Here is a 14,037-nt window from a genome sequence, read left to right on the forward strand (position 1 = left end):
TTAATGAGGCTATTTAATAAGTCTATTTAATAAGCCTATTTAATAAGCCTCTTTAATAAGCCTATTTAATGAGCCTATTTAATAAGTCTATTTAATAAGCCTTTTTAATAAGTATATTTAATAAGTCTATTTAATAAGCCTATTTAATAAGTATATAATGAGCCTATTTAATAAGCCTATTTATTGTGCCTATTTAATAAGCCTAATTATTGAGCCTATTTAATAAGCCTATTTATTGAGCCTATTTAATGAGCCTATTTATTGAGCCTATTTAATTAGCCTATTTAATGAGTCTATTTAATAAGCCTATTTAATAAGCCTATTTAATACGCCTATTTAATAAGCCTATTTATTAAGCCTATTTAATACGCCTATTTAATAAACCTTTTTAATAAGTATTTAATGAGCCTGTTTAATAAGTCTATTTAATAAGCCTTTTTAATAAGCCTATTTAATAAGTATATTTAATAAGCCTATTTAATAAGTCTATTTAATAAGTCTATTTAATAAGCCTATTTAATAAGTATTTAATGAGCCTATTTAATAAGTTTATTATTGAGCCTATTTAATAAGCCTATTTATTGAGCCTATTTAATAAGCCTATTTATTGAGCCTATTTAATAAGCCTATTTATTGAGACTATTTAATAAGCCTATTTAATAAGTCTATTTAATACGCATAATTAATAAGCCTATTTAATAAGCCTATTTAATAAGCCTATTTAATAAGCCTATTTAATACGCCTATTTATTGAGCCTATTTAATAAGTCTATTTAATAAGCCTATTTAATAAGCCTATTTAATAAGTATTTAATGTGCCTATTTAATAAGTCTATTTAATAAGCCTATTTAATAGGGCTATTTAATAAGTCTAAGTTGCTGAAATAAGCCTATTTAATAATCCTAATGTTGCTGAAATAAGCCTATTTAATAAGGCTATTTAATAAGCATAAGCTGCTGAAATAAGCCTATTTAATAAGCCTAAGTTGCTGAAATAAGCATATTTAATATGGCTATTTAATAAGCCTAAGTTGCTAAAATAAGCCTATTTAATGAGGCTATTTAATAAGTTTATTTAATAAGCCTATTTAATAAGCCTATTTAATAAGCCTATTTAATAAGCCTATTTAAGCCTAAGTTGCTGAATAATCCTATTTAATAAGTCTAAGTTGCTGAAATAAGGCTATTTAATAAGCCTAAGTTGCTGAAATAAGCCTATTTAATAAGCTTAAGTTGCTGAAATAAGCCTATTTAATAAGCCTAAGTTGCTGTAATAAGGCTATTTAATAAGCCTAAGTTGCTGAAAAAAGCCGAATTAATAAGCCTAAGTTGCTAAAATAAGCCTATTTAATGAGGCTATTTAATAAGTCTATTTAATAAGCCTATTTAATAAGCCTATTTAATAAGCATATTTAATATGTCTATTTAATAAGTCTATTTAATAAGCCTATTTAATAAGTATATAATGAGCCTATTTAATAAGCCTATTTATTGAGCCTATTTAATAAGCCTAATTATTGAGCCTATTTAATAAGCCTATTTATTGAGCCTATTTAATGAGCCTATTTAATAAGCCTATGTATTGAGCCTATTTAATAAGCCTATTTATTGAGCCTATTTAATAAGCCTATTTAATAAGCCTATTTAATAAGCCTATTTAATAAGCCTATTTAATACGCCTATTTATTGAGCCTATTTAATAAGTCTATTTAATAAGCCTATTTAATAAGTCTATTTAATAAGCCTATTTAATAGGGCTATTTAATAAGTCTAAGTTGCTGAAATAAGCCTATTTAATAATCCTAATGTTGCTGAAATAAGCCTATTTAATAAGGCTATTTAATAAGCATAAGCTGCTGAAATAAGCCTATTTAATAAGCCTAAGTTGCTGAAATAAGCATATTTAATATGGGTATTTAATAAGCCTAAGTTGCTAAAATAAGCCTATTTAATAAGTCTATTGAATAAGTTTATTTAATAAGCCTATTTAATAAGCCTATTTAATAAGCCTATTTAAGCCTAAGTTGCTGAATAAGCCTATTTAATAAGTCTAAGTTGCTGAAATAAGGCTATTTAATTAGGCTATTTAATAAGTCTATTTAATGAGCCTATTTAATAAGCCTATTTAATAAGCCTATTTAATAAGTCTAATTAATAAATCTATTTAATAAGCCTATTTAATATGTATTTAATGAGCCTATTTAATCAGTCTATTTAATAAGCCTATTTAATAGGCCTATTTAATAAGTCTAAGTTGCTGAAATAAGCCTATTTAATAAGCCTAAGTTGCTGAATGAGCCTATTTCATAAGCCTAAGTTGCTGAAATAAGTATTTTTAATAAGTCTAAGTTGCTGAAATAAGCCTATTTAATAAGCCTAAGTTGCTGAAATAAGCCTATTTAATAAGGCTATTTAATAAGCCTAAGTTGCTGAATAAACCTATTTAATAAGCCTAAATTTCTGAAATAAGCCTATTTAATAAGCCTAAGTTGCTGAAATAAGCCTATTTAATAAGCTTAAGTTGCTGTAATAAGGCTATTTAATAAGTCTAAGTTGCTGAAAAAAGCCTAATTAATAAGCCTACGTTGCTAAAATAAGCCTATTTAATAAGCCTAAGTTTCTGAACTAAGCCTATTTAAAAAGGTATATTTAATAAGTCTAAGTTGCTGAAATAAACCTATTTAAAAATGCTATTTAATAAGCCTAAGTTGCTGAAATAAACCTGTTTTATAAGGCTATTTAATAAGCATACGTTGCTGAAATAAGCCTATTTAATAAGCCTAAGTTGCTGAATAAGCCTATTTCATAAGCCTAAGTTGCTGAAATAAGCCTTTTTAATATGTCTAAGTTGCTGAAATAAGCCTATTTAATAAGCCTAAGTTGCTGAAATAAGCCTATTTAATAAGGCTATTTAATAAACCTAAGTTGCTGAATAAGCCTATTTAATAAGTCTAAGTTGCTGAAATAAGGCTATTTAATGAGCCTAAGTTGCTGAAATAAGCCTATTTAATAAGCCTACGTTGGTGAACTAAACCTATATAAAAAGGTCTATTTAATAAGTCTAAGTTGCTGAAAAAAACCTATTTAAAAATGCTATTTAATAAGCCTAAATTGCTAGAAATAAACCTGTTTAATAAGGCTATTTAATAAGCATAAGTTGCTGAAATAAGCCTATTTAATAAGCCTAAGTTGCTGAAATAAGCCTATTTAATGAGGCTATTTAATAAGTCTAAGTTTCAGAAATAAACCTATTTAATAATGCTATTTAATACGCCTAATTTGCTTAAATAAGCATATTTAATAAGCCTAAGTTGCTAAAATAAGCCTATTTAATAGGCCTATCTAATAAGTCTAAGTTGCACAAATAAGCATATTTCATAAGCATATTTAATGAGCCTAAGTTGCTGAAATGTCTATTTAATAAGTCGATTTAATAAGTCTAAGTTGCTAAAATAACACCATTTAATAAGGCTATTTAATAAGCCTAAGTTGCTGAAATAAGCCTATTTAATAAGGATATTTAATGAGCCTAAGTTCCTGAAAAAAGCCTATTTAATAAGGCTATTTAATGAGCCTAAGTTGCTGAAATAAGCCTATTTAATAAGCCTAAGTTTCTGAACTAAGCCGATTTAAAAATGATATTTAAGAAGCCTAAGTTGCTGAAATAAACCTGTTTAATAAGGCTATTTAATAAGCATAAGTTGCTGAAATAAGCCTGTTTAATAAGCATAAGTTGCTGAAATAAGCCTATTTAATAAGTCTATTTAATAAGTCTATTTAATAAGCCTATTTAATAAGTATTTAATGAGCCTATTTAATAAGCCTATTTATTGAGCCTATTTAATAAGCCTATTTATTGAGCCTATTTAATAAGCCTATTTATTGAGCCTATTTAATAAGCCTATTTATTGAGCCTATTTAATAAGCCTATTTAATAAGTCTATTTAATATGCATATTTAATAAGCCTATTTAATAAGCCTATTTAATAAGCCTATTTAATAAGCCTATTTAATACGCCTATTTATTGAGCCTATTTAATAAGTCTATTTAATAAGCCTATTTAATAAGCCTATTTAATAAGTATTTAATGAGCCTATTTAATAAGTATATTTAATAAGCCTATTTATTAGGGCTATTTAATAAGTCTAAGTTGCTGAAATAAGCCTATTTAATAATCCTAATGTTGCTGAAATAAGCCTATTTAATAAGGCTATTTAATAAGCATAAGCTGCTGAAATAAGCCTATTTAATAAGCCTAAGTTGCTGAAATAAGCATATTTAATATGGCTATTTAATAAGCCTAAGTTGCTAAAATAAGCCTATTTAATGAGGCTATTTAATACGTTTATTTAATAAGCCTATTTAATAAGCCTATTTAATATGCCTATTTAATAAGCCTATTTAAGCCTAAGTTGCTGAATAATCCTATTTAATACGTCTAAGTTGCTGAAATAAGGCTATTTAATAAGCCTAAGTTGCTGAAATAAGCCTATTTAATAAGCCTAAGTTGCTGAAATAAGCCTATTTAATAAGCCTAAGTTGCTGTAATAAGGCTATTTAATAAGTCTAAGTTGCTGAAATAAGTATTTTTAATAAGTCTAAGTTGCTGAAATAAGCCTATTTAATAAGCCTAAGTTGCTGAAATAAGCCTATTTAATAAGGCTATTTAATAAGCCTAAGTTGCTGAATAAACCTATTTAATAAGCCTAAATTTCTGAAATAAGCCTATTTAATAAGCCTAAGTTGCTGAAATAAGCCTATTTAATAAGCTTAAGTTGCTGTAATAAGGCTATTTAATAAGTCTAAGTTGCTGAAAAAAGCCTAATTAATAAGCCTACGTTGCTAAAATAAGCCTATTTAATAAGCCTAAGTTTCTGAACTAAGCCTATTTAAAAAGGTATATTTAATAAGTCTAAGTTGCTGAAATAAACCTATTTAAAAATGCTATTTAATAAGCCTAAGTTGCTGAAATAAACCTGTTTTATAAGGCTATTTAATAAGCATACGTTGCTGAAATAAGCCTATTTAATAAGCCTAAGTTGCTGAATAAGCCTATTTCATAAGCCTAAGTTGCTGAAATAAGCCTTTTTAATATGTCTAAGTTGCTGAAATAAGCCTATTTAATAAGCCTAAGTTGCTGAAATAAGCCTATTTAATAAGGCTATTTAATAAACCTAAGTTGCTGAATAAGCCTATTTAATAAGTCTAAGTTGCTGAAATAAGGCTATTTAATGAGCCTAAGTTGCTGAAATAAGCCTATTTAATAAGCCTACGTTGGTGAACTAAACCTATATAAAAAGGTCTATTTAATAAGTCTAAGTTGCTGAAAAAAACCTATTTAAAAATGCTATTTAATAAGCCTAAATTGCTAGAAATAAACCTGTTTAATAAGGCTATTTAATAAGCATAAGTTGCTGAAATAAGCCTATTTAATAAGCCTAAGTTGCTGAAATAAGCCTATTTAATGAGGCTATTTAATAAGTCTAAGTTTCAGAAATAAACCTATTTAATAATGCTATTTAATACGCCTAATTTGCTTAAATAAGCATATTTAATAAGCCTAAGTTGCTAAAATAAGCCTATTTAATAGGCCTATCTAATAAGTCTAAGTTGCACAAATAAGCATATTTCATAAGCATATTTAATGAGCCTAAGTTGCTGAAATGTCTATTTAATAAGTCGATTTAATAAGTCTAAGTTGCTAAAATAACACCATTTAATAAGGCTATTTAATAAGCCTAAGTTGCTGAAATAAGCCTATTTAATAAGGATATTTAATGAGCCTAAGTTCCTGAAAAAAGCTTATTTAATAAGGCTATTTAATGAGCCTAAGTTGCTGAAATAAGCCTATTTAATAAGCCTAAGTTTCTGAACTAAGCCGATTTAAAAATGATATTTAAGAAGCCTAAGTTGCTGAAATAAACCTGTTTAATAAGGCTATTTAATAAGCATAAGTTGCTGAAATAAGCCTGTTTAATAAGCATAAGTTGCTGAAATAAGCCTATTTAATAAGTCTATTTAATAAGTCTATTTAATAAGCCTATTTAATAAGTATTTAATGAGCCTATTTAATAAGCCTATTTATTGAGCCTATTTAATAAGCCTATTTATTGAGCCTATTTAATAAGCCTATTTATTGAGCCTATTTAATAAGCCTATTTATTGAGCCTATTTAATAAGCCTATTTAATAAGTCTATTTAATATGCATATTTAATAAGCCTATTTAATAAGCCTATTTAATAAGCCTATTTAATAAGCCTATTTAATACGCCTATTTATTGAGCCTATTTAATAAGTCTATTTAATAAGCCTATTTAATAAGCCTATTTAATAAGTATTTAATGAGCCTATTTAATAAGTATATTTAATAAGCCTATTTATTAGGGCTATTTAATAAGTCTAAGTTGCTGAAATAAGCCTATTTAATAATCCTAATGTTGCTGAAATAAGCCTATTTAATAAGGCTATTTAATAAGCATAAGCTGCTGAAATAAGCCTATTTAATAAGCCTAAGTTGCTGAAATAAGCATATTTAATATGGCTATTTAATAAGCCTAAGTTGCTAAAATAAGCCTATTTAATGAGGCTATTTAATACGTTTATTTAATAAGCCTATTTAATAAGCCTATTTAATATGCCTATTTAATAAGCCTATTTAAGCCTAAGTTGCTGAATAATCCTATTTAATACGTCTAAGTTGCTGAAATAAGGCTATTTAATAAGCCTAAGTTGCTGAAATAAGCCTATTTAATAAGCCTAAGTTGCTGAAATAAGCCTATTTAATAAGCCTAAGTTGCTGTAATAAGGCTATTTAATAAGTCTAAGTTGCTGAAAAAAGCCTAATTAATAAGCCTAAGTTGCTAAAATAAGCCTATTTAATGAGGCTATTTAATAAGTCTATTTAATAAGCCTATTTAATAAGCCTATTTAATAAGCCTATTTAATAAGCCTATTTAATAAGCATATGTAATACGTCTATTTAATACGTCTATTTAATAAGCCTATTTAATAAGTATATAATGAGCCTATTTAATAAGCCTATTTATTGAGCCTATTTAATAAGCCTAATTATTGAGACTATTTAATAAGCCTATTTATTGAGCCTATTTAATAAGCCTATTTAATGTGCCTATTTAATAAGCCTATTTAATACGCCTATTTAATAAGCCTATTTATTAAGCCTATTTAATGACCCTTTTTAATAAGCCCATTTAATAAGCCTATTTATTAAGCCTATTTAATAAGCCTATTTAATACGCCTATTTAATAAACCTATTTAATAAGTATTTAATGAGCCTGTTTAATAAGTCTATTTAATAAGCCTTTTTAATAAGCCTATTTAATAAGTCTATTTAATAAGCCTATTTAATAAGTATTTAATGAGCCTATTTAATAAGTTTATTATTGAGCCTATTTAATAAGCCTATTTATTGAGCCTATTTAATAAGCCTATTTATTGAGCCTATTTAATGAGCCTATTAATTGAGCCTATTTAATAAGCCTATTTAATAAGTCTATTTAATACGCATATTTAATAAGCCTATTTAATAAGCCTATTTAATAAGCCTATTTAATACGCCTATTTATTGAGCCTATTTAATAAGCCTATTTAATAAGCCTATTTAATAAGCCTATTTAATAAGCCTATTTAAGCCTAAGTTGCTGAATAAGCCTATTTAATAAGTCTAAGTTGCTGAAATAAGGCTATTTAATAAGCCTATGTTGCTGAAATAAGCCTATTTAATAAGCCTAAGTTGCTGAAATAAGCCTATTTAATAAGCCTAAGTTGCTGAAATAAGCCTATTTAATAAGCCTAAGTTGCTGTAATAAGGCTATTTAATAAGTCTAAGTTGCTGAAAAAAGCCTAATTAATAAGCCTAAGTTGCTTAAATAAGCCTATTTAATGAGGCTATTTAATAAGTCTATTTAATAAGCCTATTTAATAAGCCTATTTAATAAGCCTATTTAATAAGCATATTTAATACGTCTATTTAATAAGTCTATTTAATAAGCCTATTTAATAAGTATATAATGAGCCTATTTAATGAGCCTATTTATTGAGCCTATTTAATAAGCCTATTTAATGAGTCTATTTAATAAGCCTATTTAATAAGCCTATTTAATACACCTATTTAATAAGCCTATTTATTAAGCCTATTTAATGAGCCTATTTAATAAGCCCATTTAATAAGCATATTTATTGAGCCTATTTAATAAGCCTATTTAATACGCCTATTTAATAAACCTATTTAATAAGTATTTAATGAGCCTGTTTAATAAGTCTATTTAATAAGCCTTTTTAATAAGCCTATTTAATAAGTCTATTTAATAAGCCTATTTAATAAATCAATTTAATAAGTCTATTTAATAAGCCTATTTAATAAGTATTTAATGAGCCTATTTAATAAGCCTATTTATTGAGCCTATTTAATAAGCCTATTTATTGAGCCTATTTAATAAGCCTATTTATTGAGCCTATTTAATAAGCCTATTTATTGAGCCTATTTAATAAGCCTATTTAATAAGTCTATTTAATACGCATATTTAATAAGCCTATTTAATGAGCCTATTTAATACGCCTATTTAATAAGCATATTTAATACGTCTATTTAATAAGTCTATTTAATAAGCCTATTTAATAAGCCTATTTATTGAGCCTATTTAATGAGCCTATTTATTGAGCCTATTTAATAAGCCTATTTAATGAGTCTATTTAATAAGCCTATTTAATAAGCCTATTTAATACACCTATTTAAGAAGCCTATTTATTAAGCCTATTTAATGAGCCTATTTAATAAGCCCATTTAATAAGCATATTTATTGAGCCTATTTAATAAGCCTATTTAATACACCTATTTAATAAACCTATTTAATAAGTATTTAATGAGCCTGTTTAATAAGTCTATTTAATAAGCCTTTTTAATAAGCCTATTTAATAAGTCTATTTAATAAGCCTATTTAATAAGTCTATTTAATAAGTCTATTTAATAAGCCTATTTAATAAGTATTTAATGAGCCTATTTAATAAGCCTATTTATTGAGCCTATTTAATAAGCCTATTTATTGAGCCTATTTAATAAGCCTATTTATTGAGCCTATTTAATAAGCCTATTTATTGAGCCTATTTAATAAGCCTATTTAATAAGTCTATTTAATACACACATTTAATAAGCCTATTTAATGAGCCTATTTAATAAGCCTATTTAATAAGCCTATTTAATACGCCTATTTATTGAGCCTATTTAATAAGTCTATTTAATAAGCCTATTTAATAAGCCTATTTAATAAGTATTTAATGAGCCTATTTAATAAGTCTATTTAATAAGCATATTTAATAGGCCTATTTAATAAGTCTAAGTTGCTGAAATAAGCCTATTTAATAATCCTAATGTTGCTGAAATAAGCCTATTTAATAAGGCTATTTAATAAGCATAAGCTGCTGAAATAAGCCTATTTAATAAGCCTAAGTTGCTGAAATAAGCATATTTAATATGGCTATTTAATAAGCCTAAGTTGCTAAAATAAGCCTATTTAATGAGGCTATTTAATAAGTTTATTTAATAAGCCTATTTAATAAGCCTATTTAATAAGCCTATTTAAGCCTAAGTTGCTGAATAAGCCTATTTAATAAGTCTAAGTTGCTGAAATAAGGCTATTTAATGAGGCTATTTAATAAGTCTATTTAATGAGCCTATTTAATAAGCCTATTTAATAAGCCTATTTAATAAGTCTAATTAATAAATCTATTTAATAAGCCTATTTAATATGTATTTAATGAGCCTATTTAATCAGTCTATTTAATAAGCCTATTCAATAGGCCTATTTAATAAGTCTAAGTTGCTGAAATAAGCCTATTTAATAAGCCTAAGTTGCTGAATAAGCCTATTTCATAAGCCTAAGTTGCTGAAATAAGTATTTTTAATAAGTCTAAGTTGCTGAAATAAGCCTATTTATTAAGCCTAAGTTGCTGAAATAAGCCTATTTAATAAGGCTATTTAATAAGCCTAAGTTGCTGAATAAGCCTATTTAATAAGCCTAAGTTTCTGAAATAAGCCTATTTAATAAGCCTAAGTTGCTGAAATAAGCCTATTTAATAAGCTTAAGTTGCTGTAATAAGGCTATTTAATAAGTCTAAGTTTCTGAAAAAAGCCTAATTAATAAGCCTACGTTGCTAAAATAAGCCTATTTAATAAGCCTAAGTTTCTGAACTAAGCCTATTTAAAAAGGTATATTTAATAAGTCTAAGTTGCTGAAATAAACCTATTTAAAAATGCTATTTAATAAGCCTGTTTTTTAATAAGCCTGTTTTATAAGGCTATTTAATAAGCATACGTTGCTGAAATAAGCCTATTTAATAAGCCTAAGTTGCTGAATAAGCCTATTTCATAAGCCTAAGTTGCTGAAATAAGCCTTTTTAATATGTCTAAGTTGCTGAAATAAGCCTATTTAATAAGCCTAAGTTGCTGAAATAAGCCTATTTAATAAGGCTATTTTATAAGCCTAAGTTGCTGAATAAGCCTATTTAATAAGTCTAAGTTGCTGAAATAAGGCTATTTAATGAGCCTAAGTTGCTGAAATAAGCCTATTTAATAAGCCTACGTTGGTGAACTAAACCTATATAAAAAGGTATATTTAATAAATCTAAGTTGCTGAAAAAAACCTATTTAAAAATGCTATTTAATAAGCCTAAATTGCTAGAAATAAACCTGTTTAATAAGGCTATTTAATAAGCATAAGTTGCTGAAATAAGCCTATTTAATAAGCCTAAGTTGCTGAAATAAGCCTATTTAATAAGGCTATTTAATAAGTCTAAGTTGCAGAAATAAACCTATTTAATAATGCTATTTAATACGCCTAATTTGCTTAAATAAGCATATTTAATAAGCCTAAGTTGCTAAAATAAGCCTATTTAATAGGCCTATCTAATAAGTCTAAGTTGCACAAATAAGCATATTTCATAAGCATATTTAATGAGCCTAAGTTGCTGAAATGTCTATTTAATAAGTCGATTTAATAAGTCTAAGTTGCTAAAATAAGACTATTTAATAAGGCTATTTAATAAGCCTAAGTTGCTGAAATAAGCCTATTTAATAAGGCTATTTAATGAGCCTAAGTTCCTGAAAAAAGCCTATTTAATAAGGCTATTTAATGAGCCTAAGTTGCTGAAATAAGCCTATTTAATAAGCCTAAGTTTCTGAACTAAGCCTATTTAAAAATGCTATTTAAGAAGCCTAAGTTGGTGAAATAAACCTGTTTAATAAGCCTATTTAATAGGCATAAGTTGCTGAAATAAGCCTATTTAATAAGCATAAGTTGCTGAAATAAGCCTATTTAATAAGTCTATTTAATAAGTCTATTTAATAAGCCTATTTAATAAGTATTTAATGAGCCTATTTAATAAGCCTATTTATTGAGCCTATTTAATAAGCCTATTTATTGAGCCTATTTAAAAAGCCTATTTATTGAGCCTATTTAATATGCCTATTTATTGAGCCTATTTAATAAGCCTATTTAATAAGTCTATTTAATATGCATATTTAATAAGCCTATTTAATAAGCCTATTTAATAAGCCTATTTAATAAGCCTATTTAATATGCCTATTTATTGAGCCTATTTAATAAGTCTATTTAATAAGCCTATTTAATAAGCCTATTTAATAAGTATTTAATGAGCCTGTTTAATAAGTATATTTAATAAGCCTATTTAATAGGGCTATTTAATAAGTCTAAGTTGCTGAAATAAGCCTATTTAATAATCCTAATGTTGCTGAAATAAGCCTATTTAATAAGGCTATTTAATAAGCATAAGCTGCTGAAATAAGCCTATTTAATAAGCCTAAGTTGCTGAAATAAGCATATTTAATATGGCTATTTAATAAGCCTAAGTTGCTAAAATAAGCCTATTTAATGAGGCTATTTAATAAGCCTATTTAAGCCTAAGTTGCTGAATAAGCCTATTTAATAAGTCTAAGTTGCTGAAATAAGGCTATTTAATGAGGCTATTTAATAAGTCTATTTAATGAGCCTATTTAATAAGCCTATTTAATAAGCCTATTTAATAAGTCTAATTAATAAATCTATTTAATAAGCCTATTTAATATGTATTTAATGAGCCTATTTAATCAGTCTATTTAATAAGCCTATTTAATAGGCCTATTTAATAAGTCTAAGTTGCTGAAATAAGCCTATTTAATAAGCCTAAGTTGCTGAATAAGCCTATTTCATAAGCCTAAGTTGCTGAAATAAGTATTTTTAATAAGTCTAAGTTGCTGAAATAAGCCTATTTAATAAGCCTAAGTTGCTGAAATAAGCCTATTTAATAAGGCTATTTAATAAGCCTAAGTTGCTGAATAAGCCTATTTCATAAGCCTAAGTTGCTGAAATAAGCCTTTTTAATATGTCTAAGTTGCTGAAATAAGCCTATTTAATAAGCCTAAGTTGCTGAAATAAGCCTATTTAATAAGGCTATTTAATAAGCCTAAGTTGCTGAATAAGCCTATTTAATAAGTCTAAGTTGCTGAAATAAGGCTATTTAATGAGCCTAAGTTGCTGAAATAAGCCTATTTAATAAGCCTACGTTGGTGAACTAAACCTATATAAAAAGGTATATTTAATAAATCTAAGTTGCTGAAAAAAACCTTTTTAAAAATGCTATTTAATAAGCCTAAATTGTTAGAAATAAACCTGTTTAATAAGGCTATTTAATAAGCATAAGTTGCTGAAATAAGCCTATTTAATAAGCCTAAGTTGCTGAAATAAGCCTATTTAATAAGGCTATTTAATAAGTCTAAGTTGCAGAAATAAACCCATTTAATAATGCTATTTAATACGCCTAATTTGCTTAAATAAGCATATTTAATAAGCCTAAGTTGCTCAAATAAGCCTATTTAATAGGCCTATCTAATAAGTCTAAGTTTGCGTAAATAAGCATATTTCATAAGCATATTTAATGAGCCTAAGTTGCTGAAATGTCTATTTAATAAGTCGATTTAATAAGTCTAAGTTGCTAAAATAAGACTATTTAATAAGGCTATTTAATAAGCCTAAGTTGCTGAAATAAGCCTATTTAATAAGGCTATTTAATGAGCCTAAGTTCCTGAAAAAAGCCTATTTAATAAGGCTATTTAATGAGCCTAAGTTGCTGAAATAAGCCTATTTAATAAGCCTAAGTTTCTGAACTAAGCCTATTTAAAAATGCTATTTAAGAAGCCTAAGTTGGTGAAATAAACCTGTTTAATAAGCCTATTTAATAGGCATAAGTTGCTGAAATAAGCCTATTTAATAAGCATAAGTTGCTGAAATAAGCCTATTTAATAAGTCTATTTAATAAGTCTATTTAATAAGCCTATTTAATAAGTATTTAATGAGCCTATTTAATAAGCCTATTTATTGAGCCTATTTAATAAGCCTATTTATTGAGCCTATTTAATAAGCCTATTTATTGAGCCTATTTAATAAGCCTATTTATTGAGCCTATTTAATAAGCCTATTTAATAAGTCTATTTAATATGCATATTTAATAAGCCTATTTAATAAGCCTATTTAATAAGCCTATTTAATAAGCCTATTTAATACGCCTATTTATTGAGCCTATTTAATAAGTCTATTTAATAAGCCTATTTAATAAGCCTATTTAATAAGTATTTAATGAGCCTATTTAATAAGTATATTTAATAAGCCTATTTAATAGGGCTATTTAATAAGTCTAAGTTGCTGAAATAAGCCTATTTAATAATCCTAATGTTGCTGAAATAAGCCTATTTAATAAGGCTATTTAATAAGCATAAGCTGCTGAAATAAGCCTATTTAATAAGCCTAAGTTGCTGAAATAAGCATATTTAATATGGCTATTTAATAAGCCTAAGTTGCTAAAATAAGCCTATTTAATGAGGCTATTTAATAAGCCTATTTAAGCCTAAGTTGCTGAATAAGCCTATTTAATAAGTCTAAGTTGCTGAAATAAGGCTATTTAATGAGGCTATTTAATAAGTCTATTTAATGAGCCTATTTAATAAGCCTATTTAATAAGCCTATT

The sequence above is a fragment of the Petromyzon marinus genome, unplaced genomic scaffold (assembly GCF_048934315.1).
Source record: "Petromyzon marinus isolate PM22_M1 ecotype Great Lakes invasive population unplaced genomic scaffold, UKy_Petmar_22M1.pri1.0 PM_G_Scaffold_4, whole genome shotgun sequence".
NCBI lineage: Eukaryota > Metazoa > Chordata > Hyperoartia > Petromyzontiformes > Petromyzontidae > Petromyzon > Petromyzon marinus.